General features: G+C 29.9%; 1 protein-coding gene across 1 annotated transcript in view; it reads left to right on the top strand.

Moving 5' to 3' along the window:
* LOC145328647 (uncharacterized) overlaps positions 1-18,327 on the top strand; it is an 80,481-nt gene that overhangs the window by 24,822 nt on the left and 37,332 nt on the right. The window contains exon 3 of the mRNA XM_080172418.1: positions 16,935-16,998. The gene's annotated coding sequence lies outside the window, so the exon portion shown is untranslated. The remainder of the gene's footprint in view (positions 1-16,934; positions 16,999-18,327) is intronic.

Genomic DNA, 18,327 nt, shown 5'->3' on the forward strand with positions numbered 1-18,327 from the left:
AATTTTCTAGAGGAAAAATAGGGGGGGAGGGGAAATTGGAAGGTAAATTATACTTGTTACCAAAGTTGTTCATTCTGCATAATAACTTTTAAGACTTAATTGGGTTGTTCAAACTAGCAGAGTCTAAACATTTCCATTAAGAATTGTAATTTACAAGATGGTTTATTTTGTTTATTATGATTGGGGATATACATTAATTTATTTTCCACCATCTCATATCTGATAAAAATATAAAAGCAAAACAGAAAACAGTATTTATTGTGGGCAAGGGGGGTAGAAAGTAAGTTAACCTCCCCACTCTAGCATTTACGAAAAGCCAATGGTAGTTTTAAAAGGTTTGCTTTTATTCCAATAGAAGAATTTTATAGACCTTTTTTATTTTAAGTAGTTTTATCTAGTTATATTCGTTTTAAGATTTAAAATTACATTTCAATGAAAATGAAAAAATAATACTTTTTTATCCCTTTTTAATAATTCATTATTACTCTGCTCTTAAAGACTTCAGGGATGGACAATAAATTTATGAAAAGACAAGTTCATAATATATATATTGGTTTATGTTAAGTAGCCGCATAAGAGGCAATTTTCTTCCACCACAAAAAAACAGCTTAAAACCACCACCGGACCCGTGTATATTCCCTAGAATAAAAGCATAACCAGTGGTTCAGTGATTACTGATTCTATAGGCTTCAGACGGAAGGAGAGACGGACAGACAGACATTTTTTTACTTTTATATCATGTTAAATATAAATCTTGTTATTAAATATCTTGTTTTGAGCTTCGCCTTTAATTTTATGGATATATAATTTCTTGTTTATTGTTAAAGGCTTAGTAAGCAAGATTTAGGAACTTATTAAGAACTGACTAATTGATACATTTTAATAAGAATGACAAGAACAACTATTTCCAAAATAATTAAGCTATGACTTTTAGTGCATCTTTATATTTTGGGGAGGTTATATCCACCCTCTGAAGAAAAGATCATAAACTCTTAAATTGGAGAAAGCATTAGGATGTGTATTTGTCTGTCTGTGCTGAATGATATTGCCTACCACTTGACCGATATGGGTCTCCTTTAACGTGAAGCTTTAGGTATAAAATAACCCCCCCAATCCCCTCCTAACAAATTGTAGAAAAGCGTCCTTTTTTAAAACAATTAAATAGATATTTATCATAATCTTAGAATAATTGAAGGGTTTAACGCAGAAATAAGAAAAATAATTGACACTTCTTTTTAAATATTTAACTAGTGTATACATTTAAAAATTCAATGACGTAGATGTTCAAATTCAAATTTCTTTGAAGTCCGTAATTAATGGCTTTTAAAGTTAATTTCAAGTATTTTAAATCTTTTCAAACCTGATATGATGATTCCTGTAACAGCTAGGTACCATAAAGTCCATCATGAAGTCTATAATCATTTCTATAAAGTTTGTATGTCCATTTGAAACATGTTCAATTTAAACTATTTTGGAATAATGATTCCTAGGACAACAAAGTACCAATTTATATTCTGCTTCAAGATATGACACTCTAAATGTGTTAATATTCGCTTGTTATGAACTAAAAAAGTATAAGAATAAAAAGTATAAAAATAGTTATCCTTTTGATTAAAACAATCGTCTACGCCCCCTTAAGGCCTCTAGGGGCACTTAAATTAGAATTATATAAATAAGGGATAAGAAAATGGACGAAAAGAGATGTAAACCCGCAACGACAATGAATAAACGACCTGGTATTGACACTATTGGTTGAAAAATTTTGACACTGCTAGTTTGAATTGAACCAACCATATTAATACCCAAAATTATTATGTCAAAATGAGATAACGTAGTTATAAAACTCAGGGTACGAGTGTAATTTGCAGCCCAGTGTCCACTCCCTTCTCGATATCAAAGACAGTACCGAAAGCATACGAATGAAAAAAGTATTTGTAAACTTTGAGTAGCAGTATAATCTACAGTCTTATGTCCAATTCCATAAAAAAAATCTTTTATCAAATTTTAAAAATCCTAGTGTCCTTTCGAGTAAAAAATAGATTAATAACATTAATTGAATTTAAGGGGTTTCTAGAGCGTAAGGGGGAGATGAGTTTTTTTGGGGGTAGGTGGGTCAAGTAAATGGTAGAAACGTCCATCAATTGTCAAATCTGTCAAATTTTGAATCAAGTGTTGACAGGACAAGAAATATCTTTAGGTGGGGGGAATGTGGGGGGGGGGGCATTTCAATTGGGGGTGGTGTAAGGGAACCAAGGATAGGCAAATGGAAATTAAAATAGTCATTACCAAAATATCAGAGAGGGGGTGGACATTGGACTGTAAATTATACTGGTCCTCATCTCATATAAACACCTTCATGCGTTGGCTTAAATATTCTAGTTACTTTTAAAAACTAGCAATGTATAAACTTTTCAACCAATATTTGTAATCTGAATAAGGTGTAATATTGATTAAGATAATTTTGGTAGGGCGTATAAATTCATTTTAAACTGGCTCTTTTACAGATATTTTCCATACATCTTTTCTTTGTTTGGGGAGGTGTAATAACCCCCTCGTCAACGTAACAACCCCCTTTATATCCCCCCGGCCCCCCCCCCCCCCAAATACAAATTTTGAATATTATCAAGCTGCACAAATACAAAATATTTTTCTATTAACCTTCCCCTTAATCCCTGAAGATTGGTCAAGATAGTTAAATATTATAACAAGAATGATATTTCTACAAAAGTGGAGTAAATTCATCTACAAATTGTAGTCTTACGGACAACCAACCATTTTTTATAACACGAAACCATTGTCTGAAATTGATATGTTTCATAAAATTGCGTCTGTTTTAGGGCTAAGTCATACCTTTTATTTTATTTACTAAACTGCTTGTTTTGTAGATTTTAAGCGTCTTAGTTTTACCGAGAATCAAACTAAATCAAACAGTAGACCTTTAAAACGTATAAAGGGCAAATTAATAAAGTTATTTTTGTTTTAATTTACAAATCTCTTTGTTTTGTACAATTTAGTACATAAACCTCCTTAAAAATATAAGAAAAAGTCTATAATACAAAATGTATGCTGTATAATAAAAGACTTGCTTTAGCCTATCATCAGCTAACCACATATTCTCTCTCCTTCAACCAAAAAAACGAACAGCACTCAACTCAAAGTACAAAGTATCTTCGCTGCTACCAAAATAAAAAATTGATGAAAGGGGGGGGGGGGTATAATAAAAAAGGGTGTGGTGGGGGCCCTTATCTGATGAGTTCAAATCAAGGCAAGATCTTAATTCAAACAAGGAGGGTTGTTGACATTAGTAGCGCAGCTACATACAAATAAATTTGGCCTAATGTAAAAGCAACCAGGGATGATCTACAGGGATAAGACAATGGCCAATTATTTTTTGTATATCCGCTATGATGATACCCCTTCTGTAGATTGCAATTAGTAGTAGAAACGATTGGACACTCAACTGAATGAACCAACAAATCAAAATTCAATAAGAGTCCCCATAGTTGTTAAGCCAACAAATAAGAAAGTATTATTAAAAATTTTCCTTAGTGCCCTTAGAGGCCTCTGTGGGCGTAGCTAGTAATTTATAAGAAAGTAAACAAAATATTCTTTATGAACTATTTAAAAAGATAAACTTCGTAAATTTATGTTTATCTAAAAAAATTTAAGGGACAATACAATCAACGGTAAATGGATGTACAATGTACCCCTAATTAAGATAAACAAAATTACTACTTTTATAGATTTAAATAATATATGGAAAAGATTGACACACTTATAATTTTATGCAACCAATTTTTTTTTAACTAACGTTTTAAGGTCAATCAATAAGAAAACGTGTTTTTATAAAACTATGGGTACCATATAAATATTTAATTCCTTTCCCTCCCTGCATTTTTCATTAGGCGAACGTAAAATATAAAGGTGGAGGGGGGGGGGGGGGTGAGAGGAGGGTTAAAAAAAGTTTTTAAAGCTTCTTTTGGGTGAGGCTTTGGTATTTTTATGATAGGTACTTAAATTTCAACGTTTTTTCATGATTCTTTATATACGTCCTTTAATAAAGTGTCATTCATTTGGTGACAGATACATAATATTCCAAAAATGTACGTAATTCCTAAACGTAAAAAGACAAAAAAATAAATGTATAAATATTTGCAAATACCAGACAACTACCTGGCCCAAGTGGTGGGGACCTTTCTGCTGTTTTTAAGTGACTTGGCTGTGCATATTATTCCGACGCTATTGGCTGATATTCAAAGACTCTATTGAAAGTCGACACAGGTTCCCCATCCCGTGGGTAGAGTTAAATATAGCTTGTGCCCCCTCTATTCTTTTACTTTAGTGGCCATTAGAATACTGCTTCTAAACGTTAAATTAATATTTGGTTTTAAAAATCTCTTTGTTTTGTACATTTTAGCCAATAATCAATTTTAAATTCGAGAAAATCCCATTTGTACACAATATATTCATACTGTATAATATCTGGCCCTAAACTAGCCTGTCATCCATTCATTTTAGGGTGTTCTTTCATCTCTGCTAAAATAAAAATAGGCAGACATTTTATAATGGTAGCAAATTAATAAATAAACGGGGGAAAAAAAGATAACTCTTCCACGCTATTGATTAGTAGTAGTAGGTATCTTTCTTGTCTGTCCATTAAGATAGCCATAACTGCAGAATAAATTTAGCTCTTCTTCCTGGTGAAGTCCTGGAAAGGTTTTCCCGTTTCGATTCGAAACTGAATAATATCCGGTTGATTTGAACCGGTTCTCAGCCATACTGAAAAATCATGTACAGCATCGTATAACAGACAATTTTCCACGATGAATAATAATCATAAAATTAATAGCATTTTGTTAAACTGGGACTTCTGTCCCTCAAGTCTAACAAAACTGGTTTTAATCATATAATTTTTTATCTTAATATCCGCGGAAAGCTGTCTATGATAAAATATAAATATTCTAAAACTACAGCCAATAAGGATGTGCAAAATAACAAAAAAAGTTATATCCATTAGTAGCGTATCAATAACAAGTTTTTTATAAACATAACCAAAAAGAATTGTACTATGGCAGACTGACAGACAAACGAACGAACAGTTAAATAGCAGTTGCTTTTTAAACTAATTTTTTTTTTTATAAATGTCAAAATTTTTTTGACCTTTATCTTTATTTAGATAAAAAAAATTTAAAACACTATCATTCCCAGGAAAAAAGTAACAGACAGAAAAAACTATTAAATAACAAAATAGCCTAAAACCTTTCCAGGACTAATAAAACTTTTGGACCGATCAACTATGTTGTTTTAGAGATATTTTTAGACAGGTATCCATCTGCTTTACAATATTGGGTAGGTTAGTTTTTTTTAATGGTCAGCCCCGCAGGGTTAGGGCTTCCTGAAGGGAAAAACTAGCCCCATCCCCTATTTCAAATATTTTCAAAAAATGGGAGGGGTATCAGTGCTCAACAGGCACTTTATGCTAAAGCACTGTTTTTAAAAGCGAAGCTTTTCTATAATTAGGGTCGGTCCTTCCGTACGTCCGTCCGTAACGGATAGCTTTTTTCGTTAATTTAGGCATGTTAGAATTGTCATATTGATTTCAAACTTTGCATGGTGATTCCTGCAGTAGTTAGGTACGATTTAGAAAGCGTAGCAACTCTATAATTATTACCAAAATGTCCTTACGTCCATTTTAAACATGTTGATTTTTTTACTTTTTTAACAACAAATTTTTATATGATCTAATTATCCGATTGATCTGATTTTTTGTATACCGATTCCTGGGACAACAAAGTACAATATCATAAGCGAAGCAACTCTATAATTAAGTCCTACAAATGTAAGTATGTCCATAAACATTATTCTGTATCAAGCAGTTTTTCAACAAAGAAGGTGTATCAACTTTTTTGCTTTTTATTTAAGATAGCTAGCCAGTTCTTTCAGTAAGTAGTAGATGTAAAATTTTTCATAGAATTCAGATATGCAATCGGTTTTTTTGTAGACCTCTTATTTTTTAAGTAATTTAAGTTTTTTTTAAAAATAATTAAGTCGGTTTTAAGGTACTAAAACGCAACAAAATAAAAGAAGAAAATGGCCAGTATGAACAAAAATAGTAAGATCTTTAATTTGACACCTTACTTTTAAAATTCTGTTGAGTAATTATTGAAAAAATCTATTTTTTTAACCTCGGTTTAATAAAAACTTTAGACCTAAATATTTTCTCAAACAGACATAAAAAACATGGGTTCATATATACCTTTAGAATCAGAAAAATATTACGAATATATTCTAAGCAAAATTGAAAAAGTTTTATAAAACTATAATAAAAAAATAAGTTTATTTTAAGAATCATAATTTTCGGCTTTAAAGGGTTAGCTTGAACCAAACCTAAACAAAAGACAATGCAATGTAGCAGATATTTTTTAAACACAAGAAACAATAATGTATTTTTAACTGCATTGTTTTGAAGTTTATAAACAGACTGATGCATATTTGTTCATAATTTTTCATTCTTTACATGTTCTTTAACATCACTATATTTATTGCAGTATCTATTGTATATATTGTATGAACGTTCTCCTTTTTTACTGGCAATTCTATAGGTTAATTTTATAGGTTGAGCTTCCCGATTCGTCAATTTTTGCGATTTGTGATTGGCTAGTTTAGTAGTTACAATTCTTAAAATAAACTTTTTATTTTTTCTATTTTTTATTACAATTTTTTTAAACTTTTTCAATTTTGCTTAGAATAGATTCATATTATTTTTCTCATTCTAATGGTATATATGAACCCATATTTTTTATGTCTGTATGAGAAAATATTTAGGTTTAATGTTTTGATTAAACCGAGGTTAAAAAAATAGATTTTTTTAACAATTACTCAACAGAATTTTAAAAGTAAGGTGTCAAATTAAAGATCTTACTATTTTTGTTCATACTGGCTATTTTCTTCTTTTATTTTGTTGCGTTTTAGTACCTTAAAACCGACTTAATTATTTTTTTAAAAAACTTAAATTACTTAAAAAATAACAGGTCTACAAAAAAACCGATTGCATATCTGAATTCTATGAAAAATTTTACATCTACTACTTACTAAAAGAACCGGCTAGCTATCTTAAATAAAAAGCAAAAAAGTTGATACAACTTCTTTACTTATAATTTTGCATCGACTCTTATACATTTATATTCTGATTATTCAGTTCTGACACTATACAAGTGTTAATGTCTGTTTGTCCTACCGTTTCATCGCTTCGCTTTTATGGATGTTGTCATCCTTGTTTTTTTTATGTTTATTAACCTTTTAAAATTCTTAAGTATTTGAAATTCAGCATGTTTGTCCGTATTTATAATGTTGGAGTAGTGTTAAAAAATAGTTATTTGTCGCATCTTATTCAAGACAACTTTCCGCGGATAATAAAATGACAAATTAATTCCAATTTTGTTAGCCACAAGCGGGCTAGCAAAACTGGTATTAATATTATGTTTTTTTTATCTTTTTTACGTAGAAGATTTCTATAATACGATTCGATACATGATTTTTTGTATGACTGAGAACCGGTTATAATCCATCGGAATCGGATATTAATCGGTTTCAAAGCCATACTTCTTAATTGGGGTGTACAAAGTATTAGAGTTCAAACTTTTCGATCGCTAATTCTATTCTAGATAAGTAAGGGGTAAGTTTGTTTGTCCTATAATAGAGGAAAACGTAAAATATTAAATTTTTTGTTATCCTATCCCTTAAAGTCCCTGATAACTTCCCCAATTTTTTGTTAAAAGTTGTCAGATTTTATTTCTGCTAATTGGGAGTCCCATAAAACTGGGATAGTACAATGGACGATAAATTAGGCTTGCCTCCAATTTTGCAGAAATTTCAACTGTTCAGTATTTATTGGAAGAATGGTGGGGATGTGAATTAGTTTAATTGCCAATATCCTTTTGCTCCCTGAAAGTTTTTTTAAAAAGCCAATGCATAACTTGCATTACCTTTATTTTTAAAGGGATAAGACAATGGCCGATAAATTATTGATACACAAAATTACACCTTCGTAGGTCACAATTAATAGTTGAAACATTTGGACACTCAACTTAATAAACCGTCCAATCAAAATTCAACCCCCTTAGATGTTAAGCCAATGAAACAGAATTATTTTTTTTTAATTTTGGGACTAGTGTAATAAACATTAGAATGTCCCCTCCCTCCCTAACTTTATTCTGAAGAAATCTGTGAGTTGTGGGCCAAGGCATCCTCACTACTTTGACTATTAACGACATGCATCTGATGTTTAATGTTATTTGACCTAAATTAGTAATAGATAAGAGAAATAGCATAAAACCTGAAAGACCCCAAAGTACAGACATACAGACATCCTACCTAATATAAGGATTAGTCGTTGGGCAGGGATCTTAAAGGATAAGAAGACATTGGACGATTAATTTGTATAAACTACGAATTATTTTCAACAAAATTTCCCCTTTTGCAAATTAAATGTATTGGTTGACAATTTGGTACCATTATAATCTAAAGTCCAGTGTCCCCTGCATCCGTGGTTGTTAGGTGGTTTTAAATTTCAAATTGATCATATTCTCTTTTGAGATAATATTTCCCCCCCATATCTACCATATTTATTTTCCCTAATTATTATCTTTAGAAACGCAGCCACTCTTTAACTAAGAAATGTAAGTACGTCTGGGTAATATCTTCTTAGAAATAAACTTTTTTCAATAATGAAAATTATTATACCCCTCCTCCCCCCCCCCCCTCGACAGAACTAAAACCTAATTAAAGCATGCTAATTTTTATAACAAATTACATGAAATAAAACAATACTACATCTATATAAATTTAATCTTTAAGCTGACCTAAAAGTTTTTCTTGGAAGCAATATCTCTCTATCTATAACATATATAAACAATTTAAGTGAGGTACTGACGTACAGACTATAACATAAAAGAGCTTCGCTACTTGATAATCTATTTTAAATACGATGTTGATTGTTTTTATTAGATTCACTAAGATTACCCAATTGTCAAGAATTGGACATGTTTTATTAAAAACAATTTGATTGTCTGGGAGTTTCAGGGTTAAGACAATGGAGGATTAATTGATATACATCCCAATAGATGATAAATAAAATTACCATTTATGTAATTCGCTACAAAAAAGATTGAATTTTGATTAGTAGGTTCAAAATTAGGAATTTCCAAATTTTTGAACTAATAATATTGATCTACAGATGGGCTAATTTTGTTTCTCTTCATTGGGGATGTATTATTACTGTCTTATCCCTTAAGATTCTGTTCTATACTATTTATTTTTTAGAAAAATGTTCCCCAATTTCCAACAATTAATGAAGTTTATTATGAAAAGATAAATCCTTTGATTTGATTTTGATGAATGAATAAATAAACATTGAGTAATTAGGTTAGAATGGATGTAGCAAAAGTAGTTTACTCCAAACTAAAATCATAATTGTAAAAAGCTCCCATAAGGCAATGGGAGATAAATGGTTCAATACTCCAAATTGATTTATTGGTTGAAAAGTTTGGACTTTACTAGTTTGTAACAACTAATCATCTTTTAATAAATAGATAAAAAGGTTTTTATAAACAAATCAGATAACTATTTTTTTTAAAATACTTCTCTGTTGAAATTTGATGTTTTCTACTATTACATTTCATTACAGATTGACTGACGGAACAGATGAGGTAAGGAGTAAGATATTCATATAACAGGGAAATTGATCCCAATAATCAGTCGTTTATCTATTTAAGCAGACGGCTAAATATTTTTTTACAATAACTATTAGAGCATTACCGACATATTGACGGACAAAGTAAATTGTGTACGAGATGCATAGCTGACAGATGGACATTTCTAATTATAGAGTAGCTTCGCTACTTAAAATATATGTCAATTATATTCGTGGTCAACAGCCCCTGCTTTGTGAAATTACTCCATGAAACTGTTTACCCAAAATGAATGAAATGACCATAATTATTCTAAATAATTAGCTAACCTACAAAACAGCTAAAACTTTTTGAGGAAAGTTTCAGCAAAACTATTCCATAAAGATGTAAAACAATAATCCTTTATAGGAGAGTAACAGGATATCATACTGTCTGTCAGTGTGTGTCCAAAAAAAGTACCCTACACCACAGACAAAACATAATATAATTTTTCCAGTTTTTAAATTAAGATTCCTAGGAGAACAAGGTTATAAATGTTATAGGCCAAGCATCTCTTTAGTCAAGTGTTAAAGTTATAAGTATGTCCTCAAACAGTATCCTATTTTAAAGCGAATTTACATACAATTTTGACATTTATATTCTGATTATTAAATTCTGACAATTCACAAGTTTTAATGTTTGTTTGTTCTTCCATCTGATTATAGAGCTTTCCTAACATAGATGTTGTCATCCTTGTTTATGAAATCATAATAACAAGTGCTAATTGTAGACAGAGGACCAACCCACTTCAATTATAGCCACACCCCCTGACTAGATGTCCTAATCAATTAGAAAACTCCCCTTTTAATGTCCCAAATGAAAATTTTACCCATCTTAGTTGAATGTTTTAATTAAGATATATCGAGGAATTGGTTTGTAAGTTACACTAGTACCCAAATTATTAAACCAATTTCTCATATTCATTCGAATCCGGTGGATAGGAACCGGTTTTCATCCATACGAAAAAACTATGTCTAGCATCGTATTATATCCAGCTTTCTACGAATATAAAAATGTACCATCATAAGATTAAAACCAGTTTTTATAGCCCGTGCCTTTGGCACCTCGGGGCTAAAAAAATTGTTTTAATCTTATAATTGTACATTCTATATCCGCGGAAAGCTGTTTTTAATACGATGCGAGAAATAACTATTATCCTCTTAAACTAATGGTTCCAAACTAGTAGTGTCCAAACTTTTCAACCAGTAATTTTAATTTACATAAGGGATAAAATATCTTGAAAAGTTTAAAGTTTTGATTGGGGTGTACAAACTAACACAATCCAAACATTTCCCGCAATGCATTAATTCTTCAAACGGTTAATTAACTGTTAATCATGATTGGGATCATATGAATTTATTGTCAATTGTCTTATCCCTTAAATGAATAAGTTTTAAAGACAAAATTGAAATATGCTAAGAAAATTATTTAATAACTGCATAAATAAAGCATTACTAACCAACTAATAGACAAAAAGTCTTAAAAAGTAGGTTCACTAATTAAAATTAATCCAAAATTTTTAAGGATTTAATAAAAAAATTTGTCCGCAATTGACTTAGAAATTGATGTTTAATTTTATTTATAAAATCAAGGATGGATTTAGCCAAAGGAAGTATTAACTCTTATTCAGGGATTAAGGTATTAACCAAAACATATCTTATTGCAACTCAGACAGGGATAACGGTTCTGAAAAATAAATTGTAGACAATTTTTGACAGACTCAAAAAATGTAAATCAATACTGTAACTAGACAAAGTGTCTCAAAAATCAGCCAAGTGACGTCATATAAACGAGGGAAATGAGAGAAGTGGGAAAAAAAGATAGATAACGTCACAGGGCTGATTTTTGGAGACACTTTGTCCAGTTACATCAAAAATATCAAAAATTTATATGTGAAAAAACATTAAGAGTATTAAAAATCGTATGATTTTTTCAGTAAATAACTTTTTTTTGTCTTTAAAAGAAAAAAAAATGGGGTTTGTTGTTATTTCATAAAAAGGGGTGAAAACTATTAAGGGGAGGAGGAGTTATAAGATCTAGAAAAGGGGGCGTGGTTGGGGATTATAATGAGGGGGAAAGAATTAGTTATAATCCTTTTGTCTACTCTCCCATCTTTAGTAGGGGGGGAAATACCCCCCTCCCCCATCTCAATCCACTATTCAAAATTATGAGAATTTTTCAGGGAGGGAAGGATTAATTTCTGATGGGGGGAAATGGAAAATTAAAAAGTAGGTGGGGGGAGGAGATTTTTGTGCATTGTTTTTAACTAATAGAGTTGTTATCATAATTGGGGATTGATTGACAACATCAAGGACAGGAGATAATAGATAGATAGAGAAGTGATATTAAATAATTATTTTATGTCAAGGGATGGATTGGATATTGGGCTGTTTATTACACTAGTCCCCAAAGTTCTAAAAAAAAATTCTTATTCATTAGGTTAACAACTTTGGGGACTTACAATAAATTTTGATTGGTTGAATGTCCAAACGTTTCAACTTCTAATTGTAATCTACAGAAGGGGTTAATTTTGTCTCTCATTATTGGGTATTTACATTAATTTGCCGGCTTTTGTCTTATCCATTTAGATCTTGTACATTTATATTTTGCTTGTTATGTTCTAACACTCTATAATAGTTAATGTTCGTTTGTCCTACCGTTTCCGAGCTTCGCTTTAATGCATGTTGTCAATATAGGATATCTTGTTATAGGATATCTATGTGTTGAGCATTATTAAAATGATAAAAGAAAAATTTTTGTTTTAAATTATTTATTCATTATTTATTTGCAAATTGTACTATTCAACCTTTCTCACACTTTTCCAAGGACTTTATGATGGTTTTAACAATGTGCATAGCATTTTTCTTATATTAACACAAGTGGCGCAATTTAAAATTTAAAGGGTCCGCATTTTCTCACAACCTGTAGATATATAGATAAATTGAATAAATATTGATAAAAGATGGAATAACTTTTGATTTCACTTCTTTTCATTTAAAATCTGATTAAATTATGTTATTAAATTAATTCCTACAAATTTTATAATCTAATTTTTAATTCAAAAAATGGTTTCTAAGTGAGAAATATTACATTTAAAAAATCTTAAAAATAATTATTCGATAATATCAAAGAACATTTTGTTTTTGATTTTTTAAATTCATCAATAACTAAACCATCCACAAAAGCTTTATAAATCTTCATAGACTCTTAGGACTTCGACCCATGAGGAGTTTAGAGTAAATAACAATAAATGAAAATTACAAAAAAAAACTTCCAATGTATGATATCCCTCCACTACGATAGATACAAACCTACTTGAAGCTTTATAAAAAAAAAGAAACCAAATAGATCTTTTGAAACAAGCCAAAAACTGTCACTTTTGATTTGAGGAAAAGTTACAGGCATAACCCTTTTCCTTCAGTTAAAATGTCCTTGATGATAAAATGAAGAGAGAATGGTGCATTCGACTGTAAATTACACTGGTACCCAATGTTTCATAACAAATATATCTTATTTGTTGACTTGTAAGCTTTGGATACTCTTATTAAAATTTGATTATTGGTTGGTTCAAAACTAATAGTTCAACAATTTTTAACTAATATTTTTTATAGGTGATTTTGTGATTTTGTTTATCATCATTGGGGATGTAAATCAATTTAATGTTTATTGTCCTATCCCTTAAGATCCCTGTTTAAATCAAGATAGTTAAGTAATTTGTAAATATTTGCCTTAAATTTCATTTTATAATCCATTACCTATCTTTACTTATATCTGATAATGGATATAGTATACGTGGATATATTGACAGGGGAAAATTTGTCGTCAATTTAAGTTGCTAATATGGACCTCATTTATTGGTCAGTTTCTTCCTCTAGTAGAAGGGGAGGGTAAAGGGGGTGGAATTATCACTATAATTAGAGTCCTTGAAAATCAGGTAAAATATCCGATTAATTATTTATCAATTTATCTACTAAACATCTATCTATTTATCTATTTCTTAATCTATCTATCAGTATATTTCTCTATTTAAATATCCCACCGTACAACAATCTATTTTTTCTCTACCTCTCTCTGTATTTCTCTTTTTGGAGCTTTGCTTGTATGGATGTTTTCATCCTTGTTATTTTCAGTAGTCTTAAGGAATAAGACAATGGAGATATATTTATGTATATTCCCAATGATAATACAAAAAATTACCCCTTCTGAAGATTGATATTCTTGGTTGAATGTTTACACTTTTAGTTTGAACTAACTAATCAATATTGAATAAGAGAAAGAGAAAACTTTGGGTACCAGTATAATTTACAGTCCAATGTTATCTCCCTCCATGGTTATTTCCTTGGTTTTATATAATAATATTTATTTGTTATTTTAAAGAAAGTTGTTTTAAAGTTTATTAGCTTATAGTGGATTAATAAACTACACTGTTAAAAATAAAATAAAAATTTAGCATCAGATAATAATATATATTTATTTCATCTCATACGTTCTAGGAAAAAAACCTCATTACGATATAAGGAAGATTCCAATACTGTAATGAGTATTACTTAGTGTTCTATGGAGTAATATGTATTACTAAATAAAGAATGTGCATTTTATAGTATTATCTAATACTCTCTATGGAATAAAATTCAATACGCTAGAAGGAAGTTTTTAATACTCTGGTTCGTAATTTTTGTTACTCTGTAGGGTAAGAATTGATACTAAAAACGTAATATCTTTGTATAGTAATAGGTATTACAGTATATAGTACTACATGGTGTTATATATTCATTTTTTGATACAGCACACTTATGGGTCCGGGTCTAATCCAACCCCAGCGTTTCAATTGATACTAAATGAAAAAATTATTTTTTACAGTGTAGTCTTAATTCAGGGAGGGAGAGGACATATGGATTTAAAATATACTTCAATTCCATGTTCTTTCATTCGTTGACTTTCAATCTTTGGGTACTATTACTATTGGCTTGTTTAAACTATCAATGTCTAAATTTTCATAATTTTGATCTTGTAAATGGTAATTTTGTTTATCATCATTGGGGAATGTAAATCAACTTATCCTCCATTGTCTTATCCCTGAAGATCCTTGACTGTTACTTACGGACGTAGTAGCCCTAATTAAAGTTAATAATTTATTCCTTTTTTTAAAGTTTACGTCAATATAAAGGTTTCCATTATGTTATTTCTTTTTATAATTTCAGCCTTGAGGATAGGATCCATAAGACATAAAAGTTCCATATCCTTCTTTTTAAAAGCGAAGCTTTTCTATAATTAGTGTAGGTCTGTAACAGTTAGCTCTTTTAATTAATTAAGTCATGTTAGAATTGCTCTATCTATTTCGAACTTGGCATGCACTGTTAAAAATAATTTTTTTATTTAGTATCAATTGATACTCTTGAGAGTATTGGACCCGTAAGTACCCTACAACTATATAATTAATATATAACACTATGTAATACTATATAACACAATAATCATTACTATACAGAACCCATACATTTTTTTAGTATCGATTGATACGCTCTAGGGTACTATAGAATACGCTGTAGAAAAGTTTATAAAAATAGTAATATTTTATACGTTGTAGGGTATCAGAAAATACGCTGTAGAAATGTTTCTTGATTTAGTACTATTTCATACGCTGTAGCGTATCAGACAATACGCAAGAGAATGGTTTATCAAAATAGTAACTATTCATTCGTTCTAGGGTACGAATCTGTACTGTAAAGAATAATTGAAACAGGCACCATTCGTGCACACCTCTCATGGAAGTGTTTCAATGCTTGGTCGTTTTAGACAAAAATGAAATGTTACTATTTATGCTCAGATTTATAGTTTTGTTTTTTGTAATTATGACTGACCATAGTTTTTATTTTTAAGGATAATGTTTAGTCCTAAACATCTTTAAAGTAATTTTTTTACTAAATTTACATTTAAATTAATGTTTTATGGCTCTGCTTGGTATGTTTGTTGATATAACAAAATGTATATGTACATATAATAATCATATATTATAAACTGATCTTTCATACAAAGTAAAACAGTTTCATTCCCTACAAAGTATCAAAAATTATGATAGAGGGTAACAACAATTGCAAAGGAGGGCAATGAAAAATTACTTCTACCGTATTGAATTATATTCCCAAGAGCGTATTAGACAATACTATACAGACAAATACATTATTTAGTACTACGTGTTACTTCACAGAACATTACCTAATACTTAATACAGCATTGAAAACTTCCTTGTATCGTAATGAGGTTTTTTTCCTACTACGTACGGATTGATACTATACATTAATGTGAAGAATATAGAGTATCATCTGATGCTAAAAAAAAATTATTTTTAACAGTGTGGTGATTCCTATAATAGTTAGGTACGATTTAGAAGCAACAACTTTCTAGGACAAAAAAGTACAAGGTTATAAGCGAAGCATTCCTATAACCAAGTAATAAAAATGTAAGTATGTCTTTAAGCAGTATTGTGTAAGCAACTTTTATAAAATTGTCATACAATTTCTTAAGAGTTTTACATTTTTAAATACATCTATAGTTTGCTTACTCAGTTATGACATTTTACAAGTGTTAGTGCTCAGTATTGTTTCAGAGCTTCGTTTTTTACAGATGTTTTCATCCTTGTTTTGAAATCATGACATATTTCATTTTCTTTTCTTTTTCCAAGATATAAAAGAGATATTAAACGTAAGGAATCCTTATAGTTTATTTTTTTTAAATATGAGGTGTTTATATTTTTATAATGATACGAATAATTTTAAATAGCAAGTAAATCAAATAAAGTAGACTATATAGGTCATCTGACTAACAGAGCAGGAGAAAACTATTTTTTTAGCTTTCTCTTAATTTTTTCATTATTTTCATTTTTTAAGAGAAAAAAAAATATTTTTAGCTCATGCGGGTGGCTCTAACCCTGCGGGTCTATACATCTAGGGAGTAAAATACCTTCAGCGCTTTTTAAAACTTTACTTAACCTATCATGAAATAAAGAAATAAAAAAACTTTGAAGTCCATATGTGGAAAACATCGTTTTTTCTCTAATTAGAAGGTTACATGCTATGAGAAAAATCTAACTCAACACCTATGGGAAAACTAGCGAATTTTTGCTATTTTGCTGATGTTAAAATTTGCTGTTTTGACATAATTGTTGAAGAGATGTAAATGATCTTAAAATCTTCTTAATTTTTTCAGCCAAGCATCAGTTTTCAGTTATCTCTCGGAACATCTACACATTAATTAATTCTGAGAAAAAAAGGTAAGGTTAGGTTAGCTTTGGTTGGTTTAGGAGCCCGCAGGGTTAAAGACCATAAAACACTGTTAAACATTTTACTGTTGTTAAATCTAAATAATAATTGTAATTATGTCAGTCTTCAATGCTTTAATGTAATGCCATTTCGTTTATTCATTTAAAGTATCATATTTATGTTTTAAAATATCAAACTTTTAATAGTTATTAATCGCATGGTATTATAGACAGCTTTCCATGGATAAGAAAATGAAAAGTTGTAAGATTAAAACCAGGTTTGTTAGGCCCAAGCTTACACAACTTGTATTATATATGATTTTTAATATTCGTGGAAAATTTCTGTAGTTAGTTGTTATTCATTATTTTTTAGTACGGCTGAGAACCGGTTCTAATCCACACGTTATCAATCGGGTTCAAAGCCATACTTGAAAATTACTAGAAAAAAGACATATTTTGATGTAAATTGTGGAATATCATATTAACGTAAAATCGTTTTCTGCCCTTAACAGAAATAAGTTCTTTATAAACTTTAATTATTCTCTTAATGATTCAATTATGAAGCTTCTCTGAAAAGAAGATTAACTTTAAATGTCCACTAATTAAGATAGAATAATCGTAATTATAAAGATTAAGTTATAATATTTTAAAATAATGAGTTAAACACCTTCATTTAGTCGAAAAGACCATTATTATAAGATTTCCAGTAATGAGATATAATCCTTATAATAAAGTAAAAGCATGTTTGTTTGTTTGTCTGTCTATTTGTCTGTATGTACCGAAAGATCTCGCTTACCGCTGAACTGATCGGGTTCTCCTTAAGGGGGTAGTTTCTCATAGGTTTCGGGAAGGTTTATAACTATTTTGGAGGAGGGTACCACCACCCTCCCAAGAGAAATCGCCGCTAGGAAAAAAATTAACCCCCCCCCCCCCTCCCAATTTTGTGATTCAAGTCTTCCTCCTCAAGTGCCCATAGAGTCCTTTAGGGGGCGTTGCCGCTGGTTATAACATATAATTATAAGAGTATAATGTGTTTAAGCAATTTTGAAACAAATATTTTTGCTTAGACCTAGAAATTAAAATTCTGCTTATTAAGTTATGAACTTATGGCACTGTACAAATTTTTATGTTCGTTTGTCATACCGTAAAATTTTAGAGTCTCGCTTTTATTGATGTTGTCATCCTTTCTGTCAACAAATTTCTTTTCTAAAATCATAGTTTATCAAAATTGAAAGTCATATATATATCTTCCTTAAGAAATAAAAACAATATTCTAACTATAAATAAAATGAAAAATAAAATCAATTAAAGGGGTAAATTTACGGCCTACTCCAAGGCTTA

The sequence above is a fragment of the Acartia tonsa genome, chromosome 9 (genome assembly GCF_053477335.1).
Source record: "Acartia tonsa isolate MP-2025a chromosome 9, ASM5347733v1, whole genome shotgun sequence".
Classification (NCBI taxonomy): domain Eukaryota; kingdom Metazoa; phylum Arthropoda; class Copepoda; order Calanoida; family Acartiidae; genus Acartia; species Acartia tonsa.